This window comes from Limulus polyphemus, unplaced genomic scaffold, assembly GCF_000517525.1.
Source record: "Limulus polyphemus unplaced genomic scaffold, Limulus_polyphemus-2.1.2 Scaffold1, whole genome shotgun sequence".
Classification (NCBI taxonomy): domain Eukaryota; kingdom Metazoa; phylum Arthropoda; class Merostomata; order Xiphosura; family Limulidae; genus Limulus; species Limulus polyphemus.
Window position 1 is genome coordinate 3328033 of NW_013665611.1, and position 9613 is coordinate 3337645.

Below are 9613 nucleotides of genomic sequence, written 5' to 3' on the forward strand. Positions count from 1 at the left end.
TTTACGTTTTCTTTTAACTTTTCTATTAAATTCTTATTCCATACTTCTTGATCTTCTTTCACATTCCTTTGATTTTTTGTCTAATTTCCACTCCCTTTCATCATATTCTAAATTTCTGTCTATTCCTATTATATCTTCCTTTAATTTCCTGTTGCATTCTCCTCTTTGTTCTTTTAATATTATTTTTCTTCTTGGTCAACTTTCCACTGTTTCATCATTTTCAGCAAATTTTCAATTTCACTTCGAGCACGTGTCGGCATCTTAAAGTCTAGTCTTGGTTCTATTTTATTTGTACCAGAATAATCTCATTTTTCACAGCAGTGTTGTAATATTCTCAGGTGTTTTAATGGACTTCAGAGTAATCAGGTGGATTCCATGGACTGACAGGCGGTTCAACAGTATAAAATTCGTGAGTAAATCTGACTTTGACTAAGACGTGAGATAAAGAGACATGGCACATGTGTAACAATGTGAAACACTCTTTATTTATACAACAAAACAATAAAAAACAATGAGTGTGACGATACAAAAGGCAGTGCCGTTACTGGAGGTTTGAGGGTTTTCAATGGAGAAATAAATCACTCTGAATCTCTGTGAAGCATATACTATTCAGACCTGATAAGGCATAGAATTATATAGATGAAACAATAGTGCTATTCTTTTCCAGGGCATGTGCACTATCTACGCTACGATTTCTAATTACCATCGAAAAATACAGAAGAGTGTAACTTTGAGGTATCATCTGACCAGCCAGTAGAGAATATTGGTGTTTATTTTTGCACCTAGAATACCCAACTTTACAGAAATAATTCCCACGAAAATGGGCCCCCAGTGACACAGCGATATGTCTGCGGACTTACAACTCTATAATCCGGGTTTCGATACCCGTGGTGGGCAGAGCACAGATAGCCCATTGTGTTGCTTTGTGCTAAACTTCAAACAAACAAACCCACGAGAATGCACACATACTACCTTAGGTTAATGACCTAGAGCATAAGGAATTTGGCTACTTCCTTGACCAAATTTCTATGTTAAATCTACATACACTTGTATGCATAAAAACGTTTTTTCTATTAGATAAAAGGGTAGAAAACACGTAGCATGGCTTAGGTTTGTTCTTTTATATTATTCGTTAGAAATAATGCAAATTCCAATCCTCTTAATGAAAGGAAAAATAACTTGTTTCTTCTACCACAAGTTCTAGAAACTTAGCGATCTAGAGAACTAACTTATAAGTAAAACTATACAGTCACTAGTTAAATTTCATTTCATATCTACGGCACAATCTCAAAAATAGTTGACTTGCTAACTCAGTAACAGATCGACTATAACTAACTAACTGATTAACTATCTAACTAACTGAAAACAACTCCTGGTGTTTTTATGTTACTACATTATTTTCCCAAAGAAATCTAGAAAATTCGAAACGTCATGTACAAGTCGCGTCAAATCTGGACACTCAGTATTATTTTTATATACACATAATCTTCAAACCTCCCTCTATCAAACAATACAAAACGTCTAAAGTAAAATATTAAACATAGTTCATAACATTATTAACTGTTGTAACCAAAATTATTGTCACCTTATAGAACTTTTACCGTGTTACATTTAGTTCGAACAGTAACTAACCACAATAATACATTTGTTATATTTCGCCCTTCTCTAGTGCTTCATTAAAATTTGAATGGATTGCACCTTAAAATTCGTCAAAACAGAAACGCTAGGTGTCGCTACGGGTTGTGGGTAGATTTCGCCCAAAAAATGAAAAAAAAGAGCTATCGCCATACTTTGAAAATGTCACAGTAGGTTAAGTGGAGCATGTAATAAACTTAGGTAAATTTCTACATCGCACTCACGTGTTTGACAATGTTTTTTCTTTAGATATTTTTTTATCTTTCAGCAACTTGTTCCTTTATTATGTAAATAAACTTTTCGAAAAGGATAAGTTAGCACAAACTCAGCTATACTTATAATTTTGATTGAATGGAGAGTAGAATTACACTCGGCATATGTACACTATTGTAAGAACTCTTTAAATTTGTATATTGAATTTAGCCCAAAGCTACTCGAAGGCTATCTGTACTAGTCGTTCGTAATTTAAAAGCGATCGACTAGAGGGAAAATAGCTAGTTAACACTATCCATCACCATCTCTTGGGCTACTCTTTACCATCGAAAAATGAGATTGACCGTCACAGTATAATGCCCCCACGGTTGAGAGGATGAGCATATTCAGTGACGGGATTCGAACACGCGACTCGCATATTGCAAGTTGAGCTCCTTAACCACTAGGTCATAACCCTTTACATACAATGATAAATTTTCAAATGTGTAATCAAATCTCTCGATTAATTGTGAATAATTTATATATGTAAAATAACATCATCATTATAATAATCAGAAATTGTAAGGGTATGAAAAACAGGAAAGCATATAATGAAAGGCAGCATATGTCTATATGGGGAAACTCTGATGTTTTGGTTGTAGTAATACTAATCTAAATGCAAATAATCACTGTAACTACAAAATTAACCTTAAAGTGGAATCATACACAAAAAGGGCACTTCAAGATACAATAAACTCAAACCCTTTATTGATCATTATATATATATATATAGTATAAACTAAAACACAGCTACAACTCATAAGAGAAAATTATAACACAACTTAAATAAGCACAAAACTTAAAATACATAGTTGTTACATATTCTCACCCAATACAATAGTCTTAAAAATATATATAAATAGCCTTTCATATTATAGCTTCTTTGTCCTATATAGATAGTCCATTACAAATTCTCTAAAAGACAAATGAAAAATATGTATCCAACACAAAATGAAAAGTAAATATAAAAACGCACTTCTTTGCATGTAGGTGCTCTAGCAGGTCTACTCCTGGCTAGAAAGCAGGTCATATAGAGCTATGCTTGATTTCTTTCCCTCTGAAGACATCTGCCAAATAATACTGGTGGCTCAGACTATCTTGCAGTAGATCTCAACTAGTTCTTCTTCCAATGAAATGTTTCTGGTGCCTTGTACTCGTCTCACAGATGGGCTATGATTTGAAGTGATTTCACCATTGCATCACTTCCACGGCTTCAAATTTTGAAATGATGGTCAAGAGCTCTGCTGGAAGCTCTTGTGTCTACTTGGTGAATAGAAATGATGAAATAACCACCAAGGCTGATGCAGAGATTGCAGATACAGTCAGTGTCTGAGAAGATGATTAAGTGCTTTCAGAGGTTTGGGGGGGGGGGGGGGGTCATGTTGATATTTTTTGCCAAATGGTAAACTCTGTTTGAACCACACAGAAGTTAATCTGTGGTTGACTAAATTAGTAGCTTAGCATATTGATGTTTTACTTTTTTCAAGATGTGCTTCTATTGAAGATTGTTTAAGACAAGAAACGTGTCATTGGGCCCTTTAGTGGCCCAGCTATATACTTCTTTATCATCTCCAGCTGTTACTGGCGAGGCCTTTATCCAGTTGGTGATGAAGTTGTTGGCTTACTTAGCTGGGACGAGCATTACTAGAGGAAGAAGTATGCAATATGCTCTCCATATGCACAAAACCAGGAGAGCAAGGAAAGAAATAAGAAGATAATGTATTACACAGAAATACTATATACACCTCTGTTAACATAGATTAAAAAAATCTTACGTATAAGAGTATGTGGTTTTAAGATAGACCTTGTTCAAGAGGTTCCTTTTGCTCTAATTACCCACTGAACTGGGTCATTTACTTAGGGTATAACGTGTGCCTTCTTGCAGGAAAGATTTCTGTGAAGAAGAACAGATTATATGAAAGTAGACAGCAATATTTTCCACTGTCGGGTCAGGTAATATCTTGAGGATGCAATCTCCCTTATTTTTCTTATCTTTTAGAGGGCTCTCAGTCCTCAGTAGAAGTACAGTCCTTTGTTCACAATTGTCAATTTCATTGTTCTGGTGCCTTGAATTCAAATGGCTTTCGTATTAATTTCATTGTATCCAGTCTGCTTCTTTTCACAACTGAGTCAAAGTCAGAGAAAACAGTTTCACTTCGCATAAAGTTTTCTGTCGAACCTCCAGTTATTCTGGAGTGCATCTGAGTATACCACACTAAGCTGATGTTCAGTTCCCTTAATGTCTTCTCTCTTAATTAATCCCTGGAGAGCATTATGAGACAGAAGACTGGGACAGGCAATGGTCTAACCACCTTCATAGATGTAGAAGCGATACGACTGCTATCATCTTTGAAGTTTATCAAAACTGCTAACTGGCCAAGTCATCCAGCTCGACGAAAAGCTGAATTTTGATATATAAAATATCCTTCATTTTTCTGTTGCTTATATTTTTTTATCATGATAATATAGAATTATTATCCCGATAATATCTAATTAATGTGATTTAGTTATATTAATGTTTCTAGTTTTATGTGGTTAGTTCAATTATCACAATAAAATTCATTAAATGTTTATAGTAACTTATCATACCCTCATTTGTCCATTTATATATCTCAAACATGCTATTCTTTTGTTGAGTAAATCCTAAATTTTAGCCCAATTTTCCAATCTTAATTTTATTTAAAATACATGTCTGTTGAATGTTTAAAATGTAGCATTGGTTCTTTAGTCGTTTTTAATGTTCGGTACCACTTATGACAATTTAAAAATTTTAATAGATAATATAATAGAACTTTTTACAGACCTAACATTTTTCAGTTATGAACTAAAGAATCATTACTCAACATTAATTGTATATTAGTAAAATTAGAATATGGTGCCCTTTACGATAACCAGTAGTTTCTGTATAAACTTTATTGGACTTTGGTTTGAATATTTGTATATATTAATTTAACATAAATCTGAATTCAAACTTCATATGAAACACTTAAATGGAAGTCAATTTCAACAGTTCAAATACGGAATTTTGTTCGTTTTTCATGCATTCAAATGAAAACAATTTTGTGTTGTATTATTTTATTAAATAAACATTATCTGAGGTGTGTTTCAAAAAGTGACATTATATAATTGCAATAGGTGAAAATAAAAGTAATCTCCATAATAAAGTATAATTGTAATTATTCTAACGTAATAAGACTGATTGACCATTGGTATCAGTTGAACAGAATGGAAACACCAATGAAACGTTCTAAGGTGCATGGGAGAGTTTGTGATGACAATAATCCTTAACATATATGTTTCCGTGCTGTCGAAAATGTATCATACGCACCGGAAGTGTTGCACATGTGTATCCGGACGTTCCTTCACCCACGTACGATAAGCGAGACTTTGTTAACTATATATTAAGTAGACTACAGCTGCTTGTGGGAACTTCAGAGTGAGTTTACATTACATTTATGTGCACCAAGAAACATCGCGGTGATAGATCTAGTTAAGAGAATACGTTACGTCAGGGCCTTATTAGTAATAATTCTACGCTGTGGTTGGCTGTATCGTCTACACCCACCATGTTAGGCCTTCTAATCGGCAACTTTACACAGCATTGTGAATAAATCAGATTACGGTACAAGAATGGGCCCACATTTTTTGAAGCGTAGTATTCTCATTAGTTTGGTAGTAAATTGTAAGTATTATTATTATTATTTATAATTTGGTACTACATATGATAATTGAGTGATACTCTTTCAGAGATGACTTTTTATGAAGTTGGAAAAAGAATCGCCAGTGGCAACATTGAATTTTGTTTCTTTTCTAATCTGTCGCCCCTACTCAAGTCTATACCAGCAGTGTTTTTTTAACTACACTGGCTTTTAAGTTATTCAATATATTTATAGAAAGTGTTTTATAATTTATAACAGGATAAAAGTATATATTTTTTATATTTTCTTTTAAATTATATCGGAATATTACTTTTCTTATAAGCATGAAAACGTAGTTTGACTGTTAGTTAGTGATTACATGCATGTCTGCCCTTTAGATATTGAACTCAACGTAACTGTTAAAAATCAGTGGAGATGTGAATTTTCAGAGAGATCCAGATTTTTTTAAATACAAGTTGTTACTGGAATTATTTAAGCATGTTGAAAAAAAAAGAGGTTTGGATGAGTACGATGTGTCTTGTAAAGCTTATCAATTTCGATTTATAAATTAAAATGCACTCAATATTCAATGAGCGCTCACAGATTCGGGCACAACAAATCTGATAAAATAATTCGTATTTTTAGGTGCTTTAGATTGAGAAATAGATATTAGTTTATATGCAAGAATGTATGTTATTAACTGGAATCGTAAGTAATTAATGAAATCAGTGTTACAGTACTGTGAATACACATACAAGCTGATGTCGACGAATGGAATGCACATCTCGATAAGTGTACAGGAAACATAATATTATGTAACATTGATCTTGTACCTTACATTTGTCTTTAGAAAGAAGATAAATCATCAAGTAACTCGCCTCCTATTACTAAGTATTAATTCTTCAAGTGTAAGAACACTAGACTAAGACATTTTTTTACTAGCAAATGTGTTTTTATTGGTTTGGGTTTTGCGTGAGATAGATCAAGTGACAGCTTCAGACTTATACAGTAATTCTACAAATACAGTCATAATATAGTTAACCTGAAAGACAATGGGTAAGAGCACGATTATATAAGACTCAAAGAAGGGCATGTTGGTTGGTGCTCTTATAGCTGGAGTTTCTTTATTGAAGACCATTTCTGTTGTAGGCTGTTTAAAATAATTTTTCATAAGAGTCTATTAAGAGCGTCAATGAACAAGAAAAAAATGTCATCTACTATAGAAAACTGTGGCCATCAACTGCTGGTAACTGACCAAGGGAAAGTATGTTGTTATGGACTTGTTAATTGAGTTGTAGTCCAAGAATTAACCAAGCATAAGATTACCCGATATTCGCAATAACAAGAGATTTGCGGTCCTAGTAAGTGAAAGGACAGTTTCAGTGATTTATTGTATGTAGAATGAAACAGACAAGAATTGGATCAAAGTTAAACCGTTATTAAAGAAAGAGAAATTTAATAAATGGCTTATCAAACAGATGGAGTTGTGTAGTTGGGTTTAAAACTAAAATAAATCAATAAACTGTATTTAGAATAAAAGTAAGTGGGAAAAGTTTATTTAAATAATAATCAAAACCTTTACTTGAATGTAAACTGGAGATTATTACTGGCAAATAACTAAATGGAAAGATTCGCACTCGATCAGCATGATGAATAGATTAAAACCATAAGGAGACTTCATTAGCACATATTGGCTTCTTCAGTGTTTGAAAACGCCAAAATTACTCGCATATTTCACATTCTTTCTTTAGCTGACCAATCACAAAGTTGGATCACAAATATCCAGAAGTATTTGTGCGCAAAGCAATTGCACCTACGTGAGGTAATGTAGGGCATAATAAAAACTGTCTCACGAAATAGTACATAGCATCCTTGACCAAATCATGCTACAAAAAGTAACATCTAGAGTTTAAATGGCACACGAACTTGACTTAATTTACTATATTCCAAACAGGAACTTTACATGATTTGTAGAATGTGATATGTGGTATTTGCATGCCGCAAATGAAACGCGTAATTGATTTGACTCAGCTGACTGATTCAATCGAAGGTAATCAGGATTCAACCATCTTCAAAAAGCTTCATGAGAAGGATATTGTAACAAATGTCATATGGTAATTGAAACCCATTTTCAACACTGCTCAACTCAAATGTAAACACAAAAACAAGTCCTTTGTGGTGCTTAGAGCTTAAACTGCTGAAAATGAATTTGTAAGATTATACAACGAATCATTTTACACCACTTTCAGTATGCTGATAATAGCGAAAAATATAGGGAAAAAAAACGTGAATTATTTGACCCCATTTGTATTGTTCCAATAGGACAAGATTTTTCAATCGAATAAAATATTTTTGTGACTTGGGGTGAATTATTTGATACCTTTAGAAGGATGGCAAAACAACCAGAGTATACATGAATGTTGTAAGTAATCAGTTATATCTAATAATAAAAGATTTCACCACTGGTGAATAAACACTTTTCCACGATGACATTGACATTGAAACAATCACGGCGCTCGTGTTGCCCAACGTTATTTTCAATATAAAAAAGGGAGTTCAGACGTATTATTGAATTAATACAATTACTAGATATCAATCCAATTCTACAATATTATAATATACATTTGCTGCCGTTTTCTTCTTTCAATTCTTGTCGTATTATACTCTTGGACGAAGGGAACAAACCACGTTCAAGTATCATGTAGCTTTTGTTTTTCCTATGCTGGATCTCAATCGTTATTGATTCAACAAAATGTTAGGTTGGGGGGTCCTAATAAAGTTATCCTAAAGTTTACATTAGGGTCCTGCGAAGCTTCGAGATTCGATTTAGTTCGTCAGCAAAAAGGCTCCGATTCAATATTTTCGAACGTACGTCACTTCCGGTAAACTTTAAAATTTATCTTTTAATTCAGTCTATATTCTGGAACCTATTTCCTTGTAAGAACACTTTTGTACCATTCTTCTTCCAGATATTTAAGTATTTATATATTTTGTTTTTAGAAAGATTTAGTTTGTATTTTGTTCCCAGAAAGATGTACTTTGATGCTCATTACTAATTGTGTGTACAAACACTCTACATAAAAAAAAAAGAAACAATTTTCTACATGATTTAAAAATTTAATTTTGCCTATATACCCTACAATATATATATATATGCACAGCCAATTCGATTTGATTAGAATATTCGGGATGGTTCGATTTTTAAAACAAAATTGTGATTCGCAGGGCCCTAGTTTACATGTATAATTATCTACAGTGAACTCGTATACAAGGTTGAAGATATCAACTGAACTTCTTATATGTTAAACTACAAATACGTAAATAGTACTTTTATGTGTCAAACTGTAAACACAAATTGGTATGGCAAGATCGAAGTCGTAAGTTCAAATAATCCGTGTACAAATTCCACATTCTGCAATCTGGTCAACCCAAAGAATCCTAAGGAGCCCAAGTGCCTTAAAGGATCAAAATGAACAGTAAAGTAAAAACCCAAACAACATATTGAACAGATGTAAAACGATAAAAACCCACAACCTGTAAACCTATATCGTTTTATATTATGACTTTTTTGAGCCTACGTGTTTTTCTGACATCATGAAGATTTCAACGGATGTGATATTTCAATCGTATATTACACTGTGATTTAATGATTATCAAGTTTTCCACGGGCTAATTTGATTTATACAAGAATTTCTGCAGAAATTTATGTGAGTATATTTCTAAATAACTTTCGTCATCATTTTCCTTTGCAATCACGTACGTTGGCAATAGATTTCATTAAATGTCTAGTTTTCGTTTTGTGGTTGAATGAGGTGATTTGAAAGTACTGTTTAAAAATAACTTGATATATGTTATATTATAAACTTTGAGGGTACTCAATAATACTTTCGCTGATTACATTAAAATAATTAATTTAGATAAATGTAACATGTAATAAAATAATCCATCTTATTTAAGTTTCGACTATAGTTGTATTTGTATTTTATGTATATGATTGTAATATGCCTATTTTATAACAAATTGATGTTGCTAAATGGAATATGTCGTCATACACACGGAATACATTATATATATATATATATATATAA

The 9613-nt window shown here is 32.7% G+C and overlaps 1 long non-coding RNA gene across 1 annotated transcript in view; it reads left to right on the plus strand.

The window, feature by feature from the left end:
- Positions 1 to 1237: 1237 nt before the first annotated feature.
- LOC111087268 overlaps positions 1238 to 9613 on the plus strand; it is an 18947-nt gene continuing 10571 nt past the window's right edge. The window contains exons 1-2 of the long non-coding RNA XR_002611977.1: positions 1238 to 1248; positions 6727 to 6734. This is a non-coding gene — a long non-coding RNA (uncharacterized LOC111087268). The remainder of the gene's footprint in view (positions 1249 to 6726; positions 6735 to 9613) is intronic.